This window comes from Notolepis coatsorum (genome assembly GCF_963971535.1).
Source record: "Notolepis coatsorum genome assembly, chromosome: 17".
Lineage (NCBI taxonomy): Eukaryota > Metazoa > Chordata > Actinopteri > Aulopiformes > Paralepididae > Notolepis > Notolepis coatsorum.
Window position 1 is genome coordinate 80,203,975 of NC_140181.1, and position 23,364 is coordinate 80,227,338.

At 42.6% G+C, this 23,364-nt stretch overlaps 1 pseudogene across 1 annotated transcript in view; it reads right to left on the reverse strand.

Moving 5' to 3' along the window:
• The window catches only part of LOC311244103, a 265,083-nt pseudogene that overhangs the window by 20,255 nt on the left and 221,464 nt on the right, over positions 1-23,364 (reverse strand). Inside the window, exons 5-7 of the transcript in view lie at positions 7,757-7,884; positions 2,391-2,575; positions 739-817 (exon numbers count right to left, since the gene is read on the reverse strand). The product of the transcript in view is annotated as an uncharacterized misc_RNA (transcript). The remainder of the gene's footprint in view (positions 1-738; positions 818-2,390; positions 2,576-7,756; positions 7,885-23,364) is intronic.

Genomic DNA, 23,364 nt, shown 5'->3' on the forward strand with positions numbered 1-23,364 from the left:
CACACAACTCATCCCAGTCGGTGTTTAGCTCAGCCAGGGGGGATGGAGACTGCCATTAAGTTCATCCCAACGGGGGCCGGGGGACAATATCATGGATGGGAGTGGGACTGGACTGGTGAACTTTTTCATCTCCACGGTAGGAAAATGCGTCGACGTCACGTCGTCTCCTTCCTCTTGGACCTCAACTTTGCCATGGATTCTGTGTTAGGGTGAGTTTTTCATACAATCTATTCTGTTCCTGCCGTGGTGTGTGTCTCTCTCTCTCTCTCTCTCTCTCTCTCTCTCTCTCTCTCTCTCTCTCTCTCTCTCTCTCTCCCTCTCTCTTTCTCTCTCTGTTCTGTTGTGCTGTACCGTGCACACACCCGCCGTGGTGTGTGTGTGTCGCTCTCTCTCTCTCTCTCTCTATTAACGGTATCATTCACCAGTAGTGCCTATGGAGACGACAACCTGATTTAATATTTTTTGGAAATTTAAGGCAAAAAACATTTAATTTTTTTTTCATCATCAATTTTTTTTAGTTTTTTTAATTAATTTACATTTTAGGGCCTCGCGCATTTAAATCTCGCACTGGGCCTCGCATTTCTCCCAGACGGCACTGTGTGTATGTGTACGGTATGTGTGTGTGTGTGTGTGTGTGTGTGTGTGTGTGTGTGTGTGTGTGTGTGTGTGTGTGTGTGTGTGTGTGTGTGTGTGTGTGTGTGTGTGTGTGTGTGTGTGTATGTGTGTGTGTGTACCTACCACTCATGCCACAGTGCATCTTGTGCAGTGATTCTCAGCATCTGGTCCACCTCCATCAGTTGACACACAAGCTCCTTAGCTGAGAAAAAGAGCAACCAAGAAGGCTATCAATTGAATTGAGTTCAATTGAATTGGATTATAATTAATTTAGTTGATTCAATTGAATAATAACTGAATAACTCGAATTGAGAGGCATCTTAACTAGGGATGCTCGATATTGGCTTTTTTACCGATACCGATATACCGATATTGTCCAACTCTTACTCAACCGATACCGATATATGCAGGGTTTCCCCCCCAAAAAAACAGAATAATTTCAGGAATTAACATTACATATCTCTTGTTGTGGAATTAACACAACATTATGCATACTTTTGACAATAAATAAAAATCAGAATTTGTTCTTACTTGCTTGCCTGGGTAAATAAAGGTTATAGAAATGTAATTATTTTTTCTTTTTTTTTCTTTTTTTTGAAAACAGATACCAATATTTTCCGATATCAAATTTTAATGCCGATATCGGCCGATAATATCGGACATCCCTAATCTTAACACATCCTGCGCCAAAAACGTTGTACAACGTGATTCAAGTTCATGCTAATTCTGCCATTCCACGGCGTACAACGTTATTGAGATCATATTTCATTTTTTCGCCATGGTATTCAGAATGCCCTCACGGAGCCTGGTCTGATACAGTGGGAGCCTGCACAACTCTGCAACGCTTCAATACTGCCGCCTGGTGGATGATCGGTGAGTTACAACCGGAAATGGATCGAGTCGATCGCGGTGCACCGGGGAAATGCGTCCGGCACTCACATATTGTTGCAGGACTCTAGACACACGTCCGCGTGTAGCGATCGCTGCCATAACGCAATAATCGATATGATTTGGGCGTTTATTATGATTATACAAACCGGAAATGGATCTAGGAGATCGCCGTCAAATAAGTGGGATCTTTTTCCTCCAGTCTCATCGGCGAACGGTAAGAGGACGCTGATGTCATTTTCAGCGCGTTTGTTTATTATTATTCATGCAAACTGCTCTGATCAATATATCACCCATACTACATAAAGCATTTACTGACGATCACGGAATTATAAACGACCCCCCCCCCCCTCGTTCATCCGCGCATGATAAGTCATAACGTTTAGGATCATGTACAGTTGAAAAATGTAATATAGCGTGTATCGCCAACAAACGGCAGTTGATAATCTATATATGCGTTTATGCCTATAACTAGCGTTCTAGGAATTACTGCAGAAAACGATAAAAACATATTTATATTCTAGACGTTATTTTCGTATGAATCTATGAATGAAAAAGTAAAACGTTCCTACATCCTGAACGATAGATAATCAATGTTGAATGGGCCATAGTAATGTAAATTTAGCAATACAATTTAAAAAGTTATAGCCCTGCAAAGAAGGTAAACATCTCCATAGGCTTAGACTGGTGGCAGTGATCATACATTGATGGATATAAGCGTGGCAGTTAATGTGTTAATGTAGGCTACCTTACAAAAAAGCTATTGTGTGCAAGTATAAAACCAGGAACAGGGGAGTCTCCCCCCCCTAAGTCTTCCTTAATAAGGATTCTTATTAGTCTGAGTTTTATCTGGGTCTTTACTGCCCTCCTGTGGTGGTTATTTGTACCTGCAGGTGAGATGTCGTCTCAGTACGGAGAGTCAAACTCAAACTCGCCAGCCACGATGCGACAGAAGATGATGCGATTGTGTAGGTCTGTATTCTCCTCCTCTGTCTCATCATAGAAAGGGGGGTTACCTGATAGGCTGAAGGAGAGGATGTCAGGAGTGAGGGGGTTAGTGACGGGGGTGGGGCTGGGGGGTGGGAGAGATTTGAATTTAATTTAATTTAGAATTTTATTAATTAAGTTTATTTCGAGTCATTTAGCATGTACAAAAAATGCTACATAATAAGAGATGCTTATTAACAGCTGGGTTTCCCAAACTTATGGAAGGTCCCCTGATGTGAAAATGTTTTATTGAATAAAGATAATTGCAATAATATTTGATCATTGTTTTGAAATCCGCTGCTCCCAGCAGTTGGAACGAGCTGCGAAATACTTGTACAAATGGACAAATTGATCCCCCTCACTACTTTTAAGGACTCAACTTTTTTTACTGTAATTTGACTATTCTGCTTTATGCTCCTTTGTAATTTTATTTGGTTGTTTGTTTGATGTGTGTTTTAATTATTTCCATTACCTCTGTGATGTATGTATCGTCTGTCTCTTTTTTTTTGTCCCCTTTCCCTGTTTTGTCCTCTCACCAGGCCGTCATTGACAATAAGAATTTGTTCTTAATTGACCTGCCTGGTTAAATAAAGGTTAAATAAAAAATTAACCACTGCTGCCAATGTCTTTTGGCCTACAAAGAAGATACTGGTTGGCTTTTACACACTTATTCCCTGTATCTTTCCTCCATAGGCCCTGAACATGCTCGGGTCGCAGACATTATCTGACCTCAATATGGAATCACTGACAAATAAAGAAAGAGAGGGAAAGGGAGAGAGATGGAGAGAGAGAAGGGTAGGAGAGAGGGAGAGGGGGGGGGTAGAGAGAGAGGGAGAGGGGGGGTAGAGAGAGAGGGAGAGGGGGGGGGGTAGAGAGAGAGGGAGAGGGGGGGGGCAGAGAGAGAGGGGAGAGGGGGGGGGTAGAGAGAGAGGGAGAGGGGGTGGGGTAGAGAGAGAGGGAGGGGGGTAGAGAGAGAGGGAGAGGGGGGGGGGTAGAGAGAGAGGGAGAGGGGGGGGGGGTAGAGAGAGAGGGAGAGGGGGGGTAGAGAGAGAGAAAGAAAGAGAGAGGGGGACAGAATGAGACAGACAGAGAGGGGGACAGAATGAGATAGAGAGAGAGGGGACAGAGAGAAAGAGAGAGACAGAGAGAGACAGAGACAGACAGAGAGACAGAAAGAAAGAGATAGAGAGAGGGGGCAGGGGCAGAGAGAGAGAGAGGGGGGGCATGGGGCAGAGAGAGAGAGAGGGGGGGGGTAGAGAGAAAGGGAGAGGGGGGTAGAAAGAGAGGGAGAGGTGGGGGGGTAGAGAGAGAGGGAGAGGGGGGGGTAGAGAGAGAGGGAGAGAGGGGGCACAGAGAGAGAGACACACACACAGAGACAGAAAGAGAGAGAGAGGAGAGAGAGAGACAGAGGCAAAGAGAGAGAGACAGAAAGAGAGAGAGAGAGAGAGAGAGAGAGAGAGAGAGAGAGAGAGAGAGAGAGAGAGAGAGAGAGAGAGAGAGAGAGAGAGAGAGAGAGAGAGAGAGAGAAAGAGAGGGGGGGGTAGAGAGAGAGGAGAGAAGGGGAGAAAGAGATAGAGAGAGACACACACACAGAGGGAGACAGAAAGAGATAGAGAGAGGAGAGAGAGACAAAGAGATAGAGAGATGGGCAGAGAGAGAGACAGAGAGAGAGATGAGAGAGAGACAGAGGCAAAGAGAGAGAGACAGAAATATATATATATAGAACAGAAAGAATGTGCAGTTTTAGCTGCAAAATATGTCAATTCATGTCACAAGAAAAGGGACAACCAGTAGGACAATCTTTCGCCGTCGACTAAAGACTCACTTCTTCAACCATTATCTGAAATGATAAAAAAAAAAAAAAAAAAAAATCTAACCCTGACTAACCTTACTGTCATGCACTTGTCCTAATAAACTAACCTACACTGTAACACGCAACACTTGATGAACATTGTTACTCAGCTGATAGAGTTGTACCCTTCTTGCTGTCTTGTCGTACAGAACTTGTAAGTCGCTTTGGATAAAAGCGTCAGCTAAATGACTAAATGTAAAATGTAATGTAATGTAGGACACATATACTGTATATACATGTACCATGTTTTACTCACCGCACCATCTCCTTTATTTCTTTGATCTTGTTCTGTTGATATTGTTGTTGTATTGTATAATGTTGTTTGCTGTTTATGTCATAATTGTGCTTTGGCAACATTTGTGAAATTTCATGCCAATAAAGCTTTTTGAATTGAATTGAGAGAGAGAGAGAGAGAGAGAGAGAGAGAGAGAGAGAGAGAGAGAGAGAGAGAGAGAGAGAGAGAGAGAGAGAGAGAGAGAGAGAGAGAGAGAGAGAGAGAGAGAGAGAGAGAGAGAGAGAGAGAGAGAGAGACAGACAGACAGACAGACAGACAGACAGACAGACAGACAGACAGACAGACAGACAGACAGACAGACAGACAGACAGACAGACAGACAGACAGACAGACAGACAGACAGACAGACAGACAGACAGACAGACAGACAGACAGAGAGGGGGACAGAGAGGGGGACAGAGAGGGGGACAGAATGAGACAGACAGAGAGGGGGACAGAATGAGATAGAGAGAGAGGGGACAGAGAGAAAGAGAGAGAGAGAGACAGACAGAGAGAGACAGAAAGAAAGAGAGAGAGAGAGAGAGAGAGAGAGAGAGAGAGAGAGAGAGAGGGGGGGCATGGGGCAGAGAGAGAGAGAGAAAGCATTAGAGTATTAGACCATTAGACAACAGCAGAATGAGATATTTATCATCAAAGCCTACATACACCAGATCTTTATTATTATTAATCTTTCTCTCTAATTCTCTCTCCTGTCACGGCTGCTGCTCTCCTTGTTTATTTGTCTGATTACTCAAACCTCGCTGCATGTTCTTTCTCTGGGAGAGGGACTGGGCCGAGGCAGCTCCCTCACATGCAGGAGAGACGCAGCGAGAAGGCAGGAGAGGACGTGAAGACAGTGGAGGAGGAAGAGGAGACAGGAGAGGACGTGAAGACAGTGGAGGAGGAAGAGGAGGCAGGAGAGGACATGAAGACAGTGGAGGAGGAAGAGGAGGCAGGAGAGACGCAGCGAGAAGGCAGGAGAGGAACGTGAAGACAGTGGAGGAGGAAGAGGAGGCAGGAGAGGACGTGAAGACAGTGGAGGAGGAAGAGGAGGCGAGGAGAAGACGTGAAGACAGTGGAGGAGGAAGAGGAGGCAGGAGAGGATGTGAAGACAGTGGAGGAGGAAGAGGAGGCGAGGAGGCAGGAGAAGACGTGAAGACAGTGGAGGAGGAAGAGGAGGAGAGGAGAGGATGTGAAGACAGTGGAGGAGGAAGAGGAGGCGAGGAGAAGACGTGAAGACATTGGAGGAGGAAGAGGAGGCGAGGAGAAGACGTGAAGACAGTGGAGGAGGAAGAGGAGGAAGAGGAGGCGAGGAGGCAGGAGAGGACGTGAAGACAGTGGAGGAGGAAGAAGAGGCGAGGAGAAGACGTGAAGACAGTTGAGGAGGAAGAGGAGGCAGGAGAGGATGTGAAGACAGTGGAGGAGGAAGAGGAGGAAGAGGAGAAGACAGTGGAGGAGGAAGAGGAGGCGAGGAGAAGACGTGAAGACAGTGGAGGAGGAAGAGGAGGCAAGGAGAAGACATGAAGACAGTGGAGGAGGAAGAGGAGGAAGAGGAGAAGACGTGAAGACAGTGGAGGAGGAAGAGGAGGCGAGGAGGCAGGAGAGGACGTGAAGACAGTGGAGGAGGAAGAGGAGGAAGAGGAGGCAGGAGAGGACGTGAAGACAGTGGAGGAGGAGGCGAGGAGGCAGGAGAAGAGGTGAAGACAGTGGAGGAGGAAGAGGAGGAAGAGGAGGCAGGAGAGGACGTGAAGACAGTGGAGGAGGAAGAGGAGGAAGAGGAGGCAGGAGAAGACGTGAAGACAGTGGATGAGGAAGAGGAGGAAGGAGAGGACGTGAAGACAGTGGAGGAGGAAGAGGAGGCGAGGAGAAGACGTGAAGACAGTGGAGGAGGAAGAGGAGGAGAGGAGGCAGGAGAGGATGTGAAGACAGTGGAGGAGGAAGAGGAGGAAGAGGAGGCAAGGAGGAGAGGGGTCTTTCTATTCTGGATGGAGGGCATCTGCCTGGATTACTTGGTCTATTTTCTCCTGAGAAACTAACTGAAAAAGATAATAATGCAGTGGAAGAAGCTGATGGGTGAGAGAGAGAGAGAGAGAGGTGGGAGAGAGAGAGGTGGGAGAGAGAGAGAGGAGGGAGCGATAGAGAGAGACGAGTGAGAGAGGAGGGAGCGAGAGAGGAGGGAGAGAGAGAGGGAGAGGGAGAGAGGAGGGAGAGAGATAGGGAGAGAAAGAAAGAGAGAGAGATGGAGAGTGAGATAGAGAGAGAGGAGGGAGAGAGATATAGAGAGAGAGAGGAGGGAGAGGGAGAGGAGAGAGAGAGAGAGAGAGAGAGAGAGAGAGAGAGAGAGAGAGAGAGAGAGAGAGAGAGAGAGAAGAGAAAGAGAGGGGGGTAGATAGAGGGGGGGCAGAGAGAGGAGAGAGAAAGGGAGCAAGAGATAGAGAGAGACACACACACGCATGTATATATCCCCTCCCCGCCGTATGTATATTTCTCTCCCACCCACCCACCCCCTCCTAATGTACAGTCCCCTCCCCATCATATGTATATACTCTGTCAGGATCTAGGGGTAACAGTACTGTATATTTGAATACCGTTTATGTCATAAAATGTATCAGTACTAAATACCTATATGTCCCTATGCCATAAATGTCATGTATGTTGTGTATGTCATAAATGTCTATATGAATTGAAAATGGGGGACCCTGATGGAAACAAGACTAACGTCTTTCTCAGGTCTGCATCCCCTTAACAATTGTATGTATTGAGCCGTACTGTATTGTACCCATTCTGCAATCTGTTAAATAAAGTTTTCATTCATTCATTCATTCATTCATTCATTCATTCATTCATTCATTCATTCATTCACACAGAGAGAGAGGGAGACAGAAAGAGATAGAGAGAGGAGAGAGAGACAAAGAGATAGAGAGAGATGCAGAGAGAGAGAGCGAGAGAGAGAGAGCAAGAGGGAGATGGAGAGAGAGGAGGGAGAGAGAGATAGAGAGAGGAGGGAGAGAGAGAGGGAGAGTGAGAGAGCGAGAGTGAGAGAGCGAGAGAGAGAGGAGGGAAAGAGAGCGAGAGAGAGTGTGAAAAAGAAAGAGAGGGAAAGGGAGAGAGATGGAGAGAGAGAAGGGTAGGAGAGAGACACTCTACCGAGGTATTCTGGTGTTCCGCAGGGTTCCGTGATGGAACCGTTCTCAAACTTGGACAGGTAGAAGTCACGCAGAACCACTTTGTTGTGGTTGTTCTCTGTGTAGTACATTAGATTTTCCAGCTGCACGGAATGACAAGACAGGTTAAGCAACGTCATGGACACACACACACACACACACACACACACACACACACACACACACACACACACACACACACACACACACACACACACACACACACACACACACACATATACACATGCCACAGGTACGCACACTCGTACATGTGCACACATGCACACACACACACACACACACACACACACACACACACACACACACACACACACACACACACACACACACACACACACACACACACACACACACACACACACACACACACACACACACACACACACACACACACACTGTCCTCTAGTAATGCTTGACTGATGTGTGTTGACCTTAACCCTTTCAGTGCCACGGACGGCATATCTCGTTTATCAGCCCCCCCGTTGAGTGCCCACCAGGCCACGTGAGCGGATCCGCTCTTCGCTCTTTAAAGCTTGGTCCGCTCCGCTAATCGCTCATGTTGACCCCGCCCCCAAGTCGCTCTCCGCTCGCTCCCCGCTCACCTTGAATCAAGCGCTCCCCGCTCCCCGCGCCAGATCGCTCGGCAGTTTTTTTCTTTTTTTTTGGAGCATGGTGTAAATTAGCTCAAACTACAACAGTCTACACCCCCTGGGCCCCTTAACAATTGTTTGTATTGAGCCGCATTGTAATTGTACCCATTCTGCAATGTTAAATAACGTTGTTTATCCATTCACTAGCTCTATTAAGCGATGATAGGCTAGCCGAGCCACAATGCTATGGTCGCTGCCATTAACGTTAGCATGTAAGCTAACGTCAACAACAATGGCGTCGATACTTTTTCTAACAGGAGTGAGTGAAGGAGGAGGAGTGAAGCCTGAACAGGATATCACAGGTTCACCCTTCTCATTGGTTGAAAATGGCCTTCATGTTTGTACATCGCCATCTGTTGCTTTGGCATTGTACTGCATGTATATTACATCAGTGTTAAACCACTGTGAGCGGCCTGGAGTGGATTGGAGCGGAGGAGAACTCTCGCTCCGGACGTCGCGCCGACTCATTTTAAAACCCACTCCTCGCTCACGTCAAAACCGGCCGCTCCGCGCCCCGCGCCGCTCACGCTCCGATCCGCTCACATGCACTGGTGCCCACGACGACAAATATCGTTTTATTGTTTTATTAGCGATCTGAAATCATATTTCATCAACCGAGTCTCCCGTTGGTACACCAGCCCCTACAGGAGCTCAGAATGGAAAAAAGCACCCCCTATCGTCTATCCCTGTGTAACTGCAGGTCAGTCGCTTAGACCTGGGATCTGTAGATATGTAGAGGCGGAGCCAGCTGGCTCCTTGTGCTGGCAAGAAGTCTGATCAACATGGAAGTCATCGCGGACGGGAATCAGCCTGGAATATATATTCACAGCAGCCAATAATCAATCAATAAGCGTAATCGATATTTGGAATGGCGATCAGGAATTGGAATAATCTTTTTGGAGAACATCTGATCTGAGGTAAGGAATCTATTTTACCAGTCTTGGGATAATCAGAGTTGTATTCGCTGAGATCTCAGCGTTTGCCCTATGTGTGATGTGTCTGTGTGTGCTAGGGATGTGCATCTCCATCACTGAGGCCGATGCGATGCGCATCTCGATACGGTGCCAACCAGTGGCGTCGTTAGCCCTGGGCTTCCGGGGCTTTAGCCCCGGATGTTTTTATTTTTTTGATGGCAGCATCCCCATTGTCTGTGCTGAATGTTTGTTAGTGTTTGGTATTTTTCTTTGGTTTTTAGTACTTTTAAACATCGATTTTTAGCAAGTAGTAGTTTTAATTTGATCCTATATAATTTTTTCATTCACCGATTTGTGGACTTGTTTAGTGTCTTGAAAGGCGCATTATAAATCAAATGCATTATTATTATTATTATCATCCAGGAGGGAAAAGACACTTTGGATAGTAGGGACTGCATCTCTGCCTGTCCTGGCCAGGAAACACTTTGCAACCACCACCTCCTAATAGACAGTCTCCTCCCCACCGCATGTATATATTCCCTCCCCGCCGTATGGATATTTCTCTCCCACCCACCCACCCCCTCCTAATGTACAGTCCCCTCCCCATCATATGTATATACTCTGTCAGGATCTAGGGGTAACAGTACTATATATTTGAATACCGTTTATGTCACAAATGTATCAGTACTAAATACCTATATGTCCCTATGCCATAAATGTCATGTATGTTGTGTATGTCATAAATGTCTATATGAATTGAAAATGGGGGACCCTGATGGAAACAAGACAAACGTCTTTTTCAGGTCTGCATTCCCTTAACAATTGTGTGTATTGAGCCGTACTGTATTGTACCCATTCTGCAATCTGTTAAATAAAGTTTTCATTCATTCATTCAACTGTGATCTCCTCTGGCAGTAGTTGGATATTGTAATGTGTGGCGAGGGGTTGCAGCAATTCCACTGAGAGAAACTGGTCTGAGGCTGGATAACATGCCTGTATGCCTCTCATACGTTGTTCTCCAACTCATGAGAACCTGCTCTCAAGCCCTTTCAGCATTCTGTCGAGGACTGGATAGAACAGTCTCTGTCTCAGCTGATCTCCATGAGGTCTGAGCTTGTGCCACAAGATGACTCAACTACATACTCGTACATCATTTTCTGATTCCTCCTTTGGCTGGTAGTATGTTCCTCAATTTTTTCGATTGCACGATTTTGAAAACAGGGCCCGGTGTTTCAAAACACTACACACAATTAGCACAACCACACACACAATTATCAGAACACCTCAGATCCTTTGCTAAATTAAACACAAACTATACACTAATTTATAAAAACTACATTTTGTTACCATATGAAACACACGTTTCATATGACTTAATTCTGTTTGAACCAGTTACACACTGCTGTGCTTAACCTAAAACACATTTAGCAATTCTACTTCTCAGTGATTAGAGTACTGTAAGTGAAGTACACAGAGAATAATACTTATATAATAATATTATTAATAAAACAATAAATTCACCAAACACTACACAAGACCAATGCTGTAGACTGATGAAAATATAATTTATTTATCTACATATACCCAAATCAATGACGTTAAGGCTGACGCTTTCAAAGAGTCTATCGAAGCCAAATTCGAAGATTTAAAAGCAGCGGCTGCAGTACAGACCGAACGCACTACTGTAGTTGAGGCCACCTTGGTCGAACATACACTGAAATTTGCTGAGGGCGATAAGGCTCTACATTTGTTTGTTTGTTTGTTTGTTTGTTTATTTACACATATAAAAACAATTACATATATAATACAATATAATCCACAAGGGATGTGTAGGAGAATTGCCTAAAAACCCTCAAGGGGCTTGCATGTGGCATTCACCAGGAAGCAAAATTACTTTTTTTTATCCACTTTTTCTCCCATTTTTCTATATTTTCTCCCATCCCAATTTCGTATCATCCAATTCAACCCTCCCCTGTCACGAACGCTGTTTCTTGCCTCCCACAAGCCGGCTGCAATGTGGACTAAGTCATACATAGCACAAGTCCCCTCCGGTACTTGAGGTAACAGCAGTCGCATCTTTTCACCTGCGCAGCTCGATCTCTCAGTGTCGAGGAGTAACGCGTGGGAGGCTCACGCTGCCCCCGACACTTCCTGATTCTACTGCGCAGGCGCACCAACCGACTTGTAGGAGTCGCTTGTTCACAACGTTCGATCCCCACCCTTCAGTTTCCCTCCCCGTAATACGGCCAATGTGTATTACTGCGGACGACCAGCTAAACTGAAAACAATGTGGAGAGCTGGATTCGAACACGCGAATCCTAGCGTCTCCACACTGGTGGCGAGTGCCTTGCCCACTACACCACCTAGCCGCCCTACCAGGAAGCAAAATTACATTATATCAAGATAAAATATAAAATCCCCCCCCCCCCCCCCCCCCAAACAAACAAACACACACAAGCAGGCCTACATAGACACCGAAGCAGGCACCCATGCCATACGATTTCTGGTAGAGAAAACAATTAATGACAGGACGAATATATAATAAAACGAAAATGCAATAACAAAATACAACAAGCCATCAGACCACAGTTTGTAAAGGAAGTCCATATGGGAAGTATTGGTGATCTAGGAGATGAGATTTCAGTGCTCTTTTGAATTTCAGAAAAGAAAATTCCAAAATATGTGGAGGCAAAGAGTTCCACAACTTTGACCCTCGGTAGAGCAAACAAAACTGAGATTGGGAAGTGCAGGAAAAGGGTGGTCTAAGCAAACAGGAACTATGTGTGGGGTAATTATGAATTTGGTGATTGTGGGCAAACATGTCATGAAAAAAAGGGGGAAGGGCTCTGTTTAAAGAACTATGCACAAATAAACCAGTCTGAAGATGATTCACTTGATAAACACTGAGTATAACTTATGGAATAGAGGCTGAGAAGAATGACTTCGTTGAACACAGCTGATTATTTTTAGAGCTCGTTTCTGCAGACGGTATATGTGCTCAAGTTTGGTCTGATGAGTACTACCCCAAACTAAATTACAGTAATTGATATATGGGTAAACCATAGAGTAATATAACATTGTGGCAACCTCGGTGCTCAGCAAGTGACGTGTTTTTCCAAGAATACCAATACTCTTGGCCATTTTTGTAGTTATGGCTGTGATATGAGGTTTCCATGATAGGGATTCATCAAGCAGAACACCAAGGAATCGTGTAGAACACACCCTAGCTATGGGGATGTCATTGATCACTACTTTAGATGAGGAGTTAAAAATCACAGATTTGAGACAAAAAAAAATGAAATTAGTTTTTTTTAATGTTTAGTGATAATTTGTTGCATTTAAACCAAATTGATAGTTTGTTAAGTTCTTCATTTATGACCCTAATGATGGTATCAGGATCTTTATGTGAATAGAATACACTCGTGTCATCTGCAAATAAAATTTTCAACAGCCTGTCTGAGACGTTAGGGAGGTCATTGATATAACAAAAATAACAAAGGCCCAATAATTGAACCTTGGGGCAGACCGCAAAGTAAAGGAAGAAAAGGAGAATTTATCCCATTATAGGATACAGACTGATGTCTATCTTTAAGGTAACTGGTGAACCATAGCAGTGCATTGTTTTTTATTCCAATATGTGAGAGCTTCTGCAGGAGGATATTGTGATTGACTGTATCAAATGCCTTTGATAAGTCTAAAAAAATACCTATAGTGTTTTCCTTTCTGTCTTTAGCTTTGTATATTTCATTAATTAGATGTGTTATTGCCATATATGTTGCATGTTTCTTTCTGAACCCGTACTGGTGAGTGTAAATAATATTGTGCTTATTAAGATGTTCAATTAATCTTTTAATTTAAGTTATTCGAAATCGAACATCACTCCCGTAGATTTAATATCCGTATAGTGGGATTGGATGAATCAGTTGACTGCACAGACGACTCGTTCGCGACAGTGTTAGCTGAAATTCTAGTCCCAGATATCCTCTCTACAACGCAGACAGTGGATCAACGCTACAGAATTGGCACCCGAGACAACAACAGCAATAAAGCGAGGGTGATTATTGCTAGCCTGCGTAAAACTGGAATAAGAGAGATGTTCAATTAATCTTTTAATTTAAGTTATTCGAAATCGAACATCACTCCCGTAGATTTAATATCCGTATAGTGGGATTGGATGAATCAGTTGACTGCACAGACGACTCGTTCGCGACAGTGTTAGCTGAAATTCTAGTCCCAGATATCCTCTCTACAACGCAGACAGTGGATCAACGCTACAGAATTGGCACCCGAGACAACAACAGCAATAAAGCGAGGGTGATTATTGCTAGCCTGCGTAAAACTGGAATAAGAGATACGATTATCCGTGAGGCACGAAAGAAGAGGGGAAATCTGCTACACAACGGGAAACAAGTGTTTTTCTACGAGGATGTGCCGGGAGGCTATAACCCTACGAGCCCGTTACAAGGTTGTGATGTCTCAGCTCTTCGAGAAAAATCTCCGTCCTACCTATACGCTACCCAGCGAATCTTTCCATCATGGATGAAAGTGGAAAAAGGGTCTGGCTCCATTCGCCTGAAGAGGCCGAAGCGTACATGAAGAAACCACAACGTGGAGGATAACTTTGTTATAGCTCGGACACCAAAAACGGCATCAAACAAGCTTTGATAACATTGATGTAGAAATAGTTTAATACGAGACGCTAGACACTATATTTATATAAAGGTTCGCTGTTTGGGCCCGTTAGATTTATGGTTTTGTGCAGGTCATGATTGGTTGTTGACATTTTGGAATATTCTGGATTTTTTCAACGCTCTGTGTCATATTGGAATATACTAGAATGATATCACTCTATGGCATGAAGAATGCCCTGGAACATAAACAAAATTTTTTCTGCAAGTCATGATCGGTTGCTAACATTCTGGAATACTCTGGACTTTTTCAATTAATGCCCTGGAACATTAACATCAGTATGTGACCTGCACATGAACCAGATCTGGAAGGACAACAACCTTCATAGCGGATTACTGCCCACCCATGTTCAGGGGACGAACTGCATACACGTATTTAAAAACCTCCTTTTCATCTAGATGTGTAAGCTTGGCAAAGTTATTTTAAGATTTAAGCAGATGTTCTCTAATTTTTGGGATTTCTATAATCTAGTTCTAAACATATTTTTTTTTCTGTCTTTGATATGTTCTAACCTATACATGTTAGTAGAAGGTTTAAATGAATATACTAATTGAGGCATATTTTCATTTTTATTTTATTATATTAACGGGAGAGTGGCTAGGCCACGGGTGACATTCTATCAAGGTAGAATTAAAAGTTTTAGATCCTATGGCAATTTGCATAGGAAAGTTAACGATAAATGGCTCATTCTGGACTGACCGGTCGTGTAAGGGAGGGTGGAGCTGTACGCGAAGGGGGTGTCAAACGAACACAGGTACCTTGTACAGCTCTTTAAGGGAGGGGGGTTCAGGGGATTATATGTATATATGTATGTTTTTAAGCTCGGCTCTCAACAGGACCTCAATAATTGGATATATATCCATTGTGAATTTGTACTCCAGACGAATTACAAACAAGTACACAACAACTTGTTTAGATTATGGCTAGTTTGAATATAATGATTTGGAATACCGGGGGACTAAACAAACAACATAAACGCAAAAGCGTGCTTACACTGATGAAAAACAAACAGGTTGATGTGGCTCTTTTAAGCGAAACGCACCTTTTAGTGGATGACAAAATAATGCTAGCGGACAACATATATCATAACATTAGCCACTCATCTTTTGGAACGAGATCCTGTGGAGTTTCTATAGTCGCGAAACGGAAGTTGAATATTGAATTGCAGGACGTATGGTCTGATATAGATGGTCGGATAACCATAGCTAAAATTGTATACAGAAACAGAAAAATAGCGTTGGTAGCGGCATATGCCCCAAATCTTTACGATTCTAACTTCTAGGCTACACTCACCAGAACAATGTTAAACCTTCCTGAATATTCATTTATAATTGGCGCGGATTTTAATGCCATTTGGGATCCCGGGATGGATAAGTCTTATCCCACCATTTCCAATGATCAGAAACATGCATCTAATGCACTAAAGGATTGGTCCAAGAATACAGGTGTAAATGACCTATGGCGATTACTCAACCCAACGGCCCGAGAGTACTCTTGTCGATCTACAAGACACAAGACATTCTCCAGAATAGATTATGTTTTTGCATCCCCTAGACTATTTGATAACTGACGTGGAAATGGTTCAGATCACAGCTATTTACTCCTAAAAGGATCATTTGGTATACTGTCATCCCGAGCCCCAAGATGGCGATTTAACTCGATATTGCTGAAAAACAATGAATTCATTATACAATTCAAAGATGAACTTATTAATTTCCTGCTGGAGAATACGGGTTCGGTACAGGACCCCAGAATATTATGGATGTCGGTAAAGGGATCTATCAAGGATTTCACTATGGTCTTTTCCTCCAAACTACGCAAGAATCGTTGTTCAAAATTGGTAGAGCTGGAAACGCTTTACTCATCGTTATTTTCCTCTTTACAATACAACTACTCGGTTCGATTGGAATCTCAAATTAATGTGTTAAAAAAAGAGATTATTTTAAGACAACAATCTGAATTTCAAATATGTAGCACAAGACAACATTATTACTTTCATGGCTCTAAACCAAGTCACCTACTAGCTATGAAGATACGAGCCAACGCAAAATGTGCAGATATCCCTACTATTAAGGTCCAACAAGGACTTGTTACAGACCCCAAAAAAATTAACGAGACATTCAAAGAGTTTTACTCCAACTTGTACAAATCAGAAATGGCTTTCGATCAAAACAAAATGGATATATATATATTTTTTTTTATCCACTTTTTCTCCCATTTTCTATATTTTCTCCCATCCCAATTTCGTATCATCCAATTCAACCCTCCCCTGTCACGAACGCTGTTTCTTGCCTCCCACAAGCCGGCTGCAATGTGGACTAAGTCATACATAGCACAAGCCCCCTCCGGTACTTGAGGTAACAGCAGTCGCATCTTTTCACCTGCGCAGCTCGATCTCTCAGTGGCGAGGAGTAACGCGTGGGAGGCTCACACTGCCCCCGACACTTCCTGATTCTACTGCGCAGGCGCACCAACCGACCTGTAGGAGTCGCTGTCCACAACGCCCGATCCCCACCCATCAGTTTCCCACCCCCTAATACGGCCAATGTGTATTAGTACGGACAACCAGCTAAACTGAAAGCAAATGTGGAGCGCTGGGCTCGAACAGGCAAGCCCAGCGTCTCCGTCATTCGTGGCGAGCGCCTTGCCCACTACGCCACGTAGCCGCCCTCTAAAATGGATATATATCTTAATCAAATTAACCTACCTAAACTATCAGAGGAAGACGCTAAACAGTTAGAAACACCTATCACACTAGATGAACTTAGGGAGGCTATATCTGAAATGCAAATTGGTAAGGCCCCTGGAAGGGATGGTATCCCACCAGAATTGTACCTCTCATGCTGGGATGTAATTGGACCCCTATTACTTAATATGATTTTATACTCAATCAAGGAGGGGAATTTCCATAAGATCGACAATATTACACTCATATCTGTCCTCCTTAAAAAAGACAAAGACCCCACCGAGTGTGGTAGTTATAGACCCTTGAGCCTCCTCGGAAACGATATCAAGCTGTATTCCAAGGTACTAGCCATCAGACTTCAAAAGCATATGACATCTTTAGTTCATCCTGATCAGACTGGCTTCATAAGAGGCCGCCTGATCACGGATAATATAAGACGGTTACTACATGTGCTAGACGCCAGCAAGGATGCCATTCCACCTATAGTGATGTTGTCCTTGGATGCGATGAAAGCCTTTGATAGGTTGGAATGGTCTTATTTATGGGCAGTACTTGAAAGGATGGGGTTAGGAAACTGATTCATTGATATGATAAAAGTATTATACAAAGACCCATCGGCCATGATTATAACAGGTAAAATTACCTCCGAAATCTTTCCTGTATTGCGCTCCTCCAGACAGGGTTGCCCTCTTAGTCCCGGACTATTCGCTTTATCATTAGAGCCTTTAGCACAGTATATAAGACAATCCCAATCCATAGAACCAATAGCAATTAAGGGCACACAACATCATATTAGTTTATATGCGGATGACGTAATATTGTTCATGCAAAACCCTACCACCTCACTGCCTCATCTTCTCAAGTTGATTGATGATTTTGGCAATCTATCGGGATTTAGGATAAATTGGCCAAAGTCGGCCTTCCTCCCACTTAATGCCCCTGCAAAGGATATATTCCTTCCAGAAAAAATACCAATGGTAAAACACTTTAGATGTCTAGGAGTTGAAATATTCCCTACTATATGCCAAACGGTGAAGTATCACTTCTTCAACCATTATCTGAAATGATAAAAAAATAATAATAATATATATATATATATATATCTAACCCTGACTAACCTTACTGTCATGCACTTGTCCTAATAAACTAACCTACACTGTAACACACAACACTTTGATAAACATTGTTACTCAGCTGATAGAGTTGTACCCTTCTTGCTGTCTTGTCGTACAGAACTTGTAAGTAGTCGCTTTGGATAAAAGCGTCAGCTAAATGACTAAATGTAAATGTAAGTATAATTACACAAAACTCCAAGATAAGATCAAAAATGACTTTGACAGGTGGTCCAAACTTAAAAACTATTTGGAACAACAAACCTCCATGAATAAAAAGATCCACCGCACAGAGAAACAAAGCCGACGGAGGTTTAGCATTTCCAGACTTCTACCACTATTTTAAAGCGTACTCTTTAAGACCACTGATAACCTGGTTTGACTCCCAAGCATCTGTATCCTGGAGAAACTTAAAAGAAAATATAGTGGCACCACATAGACTGCAGGACATAGTATACACCATATTATCAATTAAGCAATGCGAATTGAAATTTGGCCCTCTTATTACACATGTGATTCGGATATGGCGTGAAACACAGAAAAAAAAATTCTAACCAACATAAATGGCATAGCCATTCTCCCCTATTCAATAACAATGCACTCCTTATTGGAAAACGACCTATCAGATACCCCAAATGGGAAAGACAGGGCATACATACATTGGGAGATGTCTTCAACAAACAGGGTTTCTGTAGCTATCAAGAAATACGTAACAAATGTAACCTCACCAGTTCCACATTTTATTTCTACGCACAGTTATTGGAATGTTTGAAGGCTCATGGAGTCCCATTAAAGATACCAATTGAGCACCACAGATATCATAAATTATTCTATGAAAGAGAGACATCGAGAGGCTTTGTATCTGACTTTTATCATCGCTTACTAACGTCTTCGTATGGAATCCTTCCCCTAGACTCAGTCTGGAGGAGGGATATACCAGACTTGGAAGTAGATTTTGATTGGCAAGAAGTCTGGGCAAACGTTCGAATTGCGTCACGCAACCAAGATCATCAACAAATTAATCTTAATTATATTCATAGGACATACCTGACTTCTATAAGATTGAACAGAATGGGACTTAGACAAGATTCTCTATGTTCCTTATGTACAAACTGTGATGATGGTACATTTATGCATATGTATTGGGATTGCCCACCTGTTAAGATATTCTGGGAAGAAGTGACCCTGCAATTATCAGATTTTTTTTTTAACATACCTGTACAGCCCTCTGTATTGCTGTTGAATGATGTTTCTCAGTTTGCAGCCTCTATACAGCTAAAGAGACTAGTTTTGTCCGGTCTCACAGCTGCTAAAAAGCTGATAGCATCACGATGGATTCAACCGGATAAAATGTGCCGGAAAGTATGGGTTCTAAATCTCGATGTGATTTATCTAGAGATATCTACAGCAAGAATTTTAGGTGTCAGTGAAACCAGCATTGCAATCTGGTTAGAAGTGGTGGAGAGAATAAAGGCTAGCATATGAATTGTAATTCCTGGTTAAAAACGAATGAAAATGGATGGATTATCCAAGGGGGGGTCCTGGGGGGGGGGAAGAAGAGCGAGTAAGAGCATATGTATGTATTGTATTGGATTGCAAGTATTAGGTATATATCTCGTAAACTACATTTATATTGATTCAAATGGAATGTATAATCCTGTGACTTACTGTGGATATTTACTGTTAATGCTTGTGTGTCTAATTTTATGTCATGTTTAAAAAAAAGAAAGAAGAAAAAAAAATAATAATAATCATTGAAGAGAGAGAGAGAGAGAGAGAGAGAGAGAGAGAGAGAGAGAGAGAGAGAGAGAGAGAGAGAGAGACACCCTCCCCGTCTGAGTTGCCGTCGACAGTTGATGATGTCACACACACTAGACTAGGATGTCAACAACACACGGAGCCTGCCTGGATGCCCGATGCATGAAGCGATATAATTAAGAAACGAATAGCCAATAAATGTGAAGTTATCTTTGAACCCCTGTTGTCAAGCGTCTTCAATATACCCCCCCCCCCCTCCTCACTAATGGAACTGGTGTTGCAGAGTCACGTTAGTTAGTTAGTTAGTTAGTTAGACACTGTAGTTTAGCGTTAGCTGAACGGCTAACTGGCGTTAGCCAGAGGCTACTAGCGTTAGCCATGTTGATCAATTCTATTCATCTTCTCCTCCTCCACTTCCACTGTTTGTTGATAACTGTGACGCGGCTCTCGCCTTATGTAGTAGCGAAGCAATAGTATCTGCTGTGTGTGCAGTCACAGTGGATGAGAGGAAATTATATGAACAAAGACGCTACAACAAGATGCATCGCGAGTTCAGCCTGAAATTTTGCAGATGCGGACTTATTCCACCGGTGCACTCGCATCGTGAACGTTTATGCCGGCGCACCAATGCAAATCGATGAATCGTCACATCACTAGTGTGTGCGCGATCGCTGATGAGGAAATAAGAGAATCGATTTTTCAGCTCGCGTCTATAGCGTGCATACGTACACATATACTATCGATAATCTAGCGTTTATTTGAAAACGATTCATAAATAGGCCGAAAAATTACAACGTTTTTGTGTATTCTAGAATATTCCAGTAAATGTCTTTTTATCATGGAATCTTTATATTTTCCTTGAAAACGAGGGCTTTTCAAAATGCTATAAAACAAAAATGAACAGATAAAAAAACAGTCCGCTTCGACAATGTTGACTGCAAACGAGTCATTGATAAAGCGACGGGCAGATTAGACACATAGCCATAATTTAAAACATAGATTAGGCGTTTTTAACGCTAACATTGAAGTGGATGGTGGCATTCAACGGGTAAATCAAGGTTAAGCAAGGGCTCTGAAAGTGTTCAATATGAAACAGAACGAGGCCAAATTGATGCGTCTTGGCTTTGGGGCGTCAGCTCCTTCTGATGGGAGAGATCAGACGTCTCCCGTGACTATAAAGTACACAGGACTCACGGGGCAATAACAGAAGATGAGGCTCAGCAGTTCTACACTGGGAGGAAGGAGAGTTTGTCATGACCAGTCACATATCATCATTCCTCCATAATATCAAGGATCCATTTCTGCTGCGTGAAGCCTTTTTAATGGCTTTCACTAAAAGTGATTCCTCCACAACTTTTTTTGTTTTCTATTCACATATAGTCTAAATACATTCACACACACACACACACACACACACACACACACACACACACACACACACACACACACACACACACACACACACACACACACACACACACACACACACTGAGTGCTTACATTTATATTTGATATGATCTAATATTATCTTGTATTCTGAACATCTTATATTCAGAGTTAATTATATTGTTTACACTGCTTATTTTATCTGTACTATAATTCTATTGCCTATATTTTCTACTATTACCCTGCCCATACCTGTACCTCCCCTCCCCCCTCCTCCATGCTGCTATGACGCCATGCTGCTTATCTTATCTCTTATAGGCTAAATACATTAAATTACATAAAATGTACAAAACGAAATGCAAAAACGAGGTAGAAGAGGTAGTGCAAATTTGTAAGAATAAATAGATAACATGGTTTAAACAGTGTATGCTAAATGGTGACATGATGACCCTTCCTTCTTTTATAGATTCCTTGACCAAAAGCAGGAAAAAACCCAAATAATTGTGCAGTCAATGAAGCTGAATGTCCAATAAGAGGCTGACCTGCATGATCACATGACTTTGTTTAGAGTGTTTGATGTGAAAGATGAACAAACCAGTACACATGACAACAAAAACTATTTCAGTTTTGATTTAAGACCATTTCAAATGAACTTAGGTGTGAATGTGCCTTTAATTTAATTTAATTGATTTAGATTTTCCTCTAATGCATAGGTGTCAAACTCATGGCCCCCAAGAGCTCTGGTAATTATTATTTTTTTTTTTAAACATTAATCTTGGGTTCAAAAATAGCGGCGTTAAAAGAATTGTGGGTTAATGCGTTAATAAAGCTTTAACTTTGACAGCCTTAGTTATTACACATTCTTACACACATGTATGTTGAACATCTGAGGTATTGATGAAGTAACAAAGGAAAAAAGCCAAAAGCACTTACTCCTCAGACATTCTTTGACAATTTTACAGCCCAAAATACAAAAAAGATCCAGGCGGAATACGTAACAAAGGGTTGAAGAAATATTGTCTGAACTGTCAGATGCAAACTGGCTGTGTGACATAACCGAGCATCTCGCTCAATTGAATAAGAAGCTGTAGGGACGCAAACAAGTCCCACCCAAAACTTGACCAATATAGTTGTGAACTGAGACAACCCTTATTTTGTTATTTTTTAGTACAGTTACAGTTGTGTGTTCATGCAGACACATAATAGCAATTTCATTACGAATTGAAAATGGGGGACCCTGATGTAAACAAGTCAAAAGTCTTTCTCTGGTCTGCATCCCCTTAACAATTGTGTGTATTGAGCTGTACTGTACTGTACCCATTCTGCAATCTGTTAATTAAAGTTAATTAAACTATCTTCCATTAGTTGGATGTATGGCCTCTGCAAGGTTGTGTGCAGCCATTTGTTTTTGTAACATCTGCTACATCTGTCCCACGTATTCTTTGCAGCTCACAGTTTTTAGTTCTGCCCCTCTTGACTGTGACAAAAAGGTTTTGAACAAACTTAATGTCATAGCTTGTATTTGATGACATTCTTCTTTGTTATTTACTTGAATGGTTTGATCATTGATTGATGGAGTAATATGGGGTTCTGATTAACTAAAATTATTTGTTAAAATAACATAAGCTAACATATATTTTTACATCTATGCAAATGCATATGCAATATGTATAACTTGAATAAGTAATAAATACAGAAACAACATGTCTAACAATATGTAAATGAGTAGCTACATTTATACATTAACATTTATACGGTCTTTGGCCCTTTGAGGGCAACCATAATGCTGATGTGGCCCTCTGTGAAAATTAGTTTGACACCCCTGCTCTAATGTGTTTATTTGAGAAATGAGTCCAGTTTAGGCTGAAAAATCCCAGCGTCTGCCAGTAGGGGGTGTTGCAAGCCAGAGAGATGTTGTCATTATTCCACTCCTGATGATGGGCTGAAGATATGAGGTCTGTGTGTATGTGCATGTGCATGTGTGTTTCTGCATATGTGCGTGTGTATCTATGTGTGTGTGTCCATGTGCGTGTATCTATGTGCGTGTGTCCATGTGCGTGTGTCCATGTGCGTGTGTCCATGTGCGTGTATCTATGTGCGTGTGTCCATACGCGTGTGTCCATGTGCTGTGTCCATGTGCGTGTGTCCATGTGCGTGTGTCCATGTGCGTGTGTCCATGTGTGTTTCTGCATATGTGCGTGTGTATCTATGTGTGTGTGTCCATGTGCGTGTGTCCATGTGCGTGTGTCCATGTGCGTGTTTTTTTTTTTTTTTTTATTATTATTTTTTTTTATTATTATTATAATTTTTTTGGGAGGCCCCCCTTCCCGCGAGGCCCTTTTTCATCACAGACCTAAAATCTAGTTTT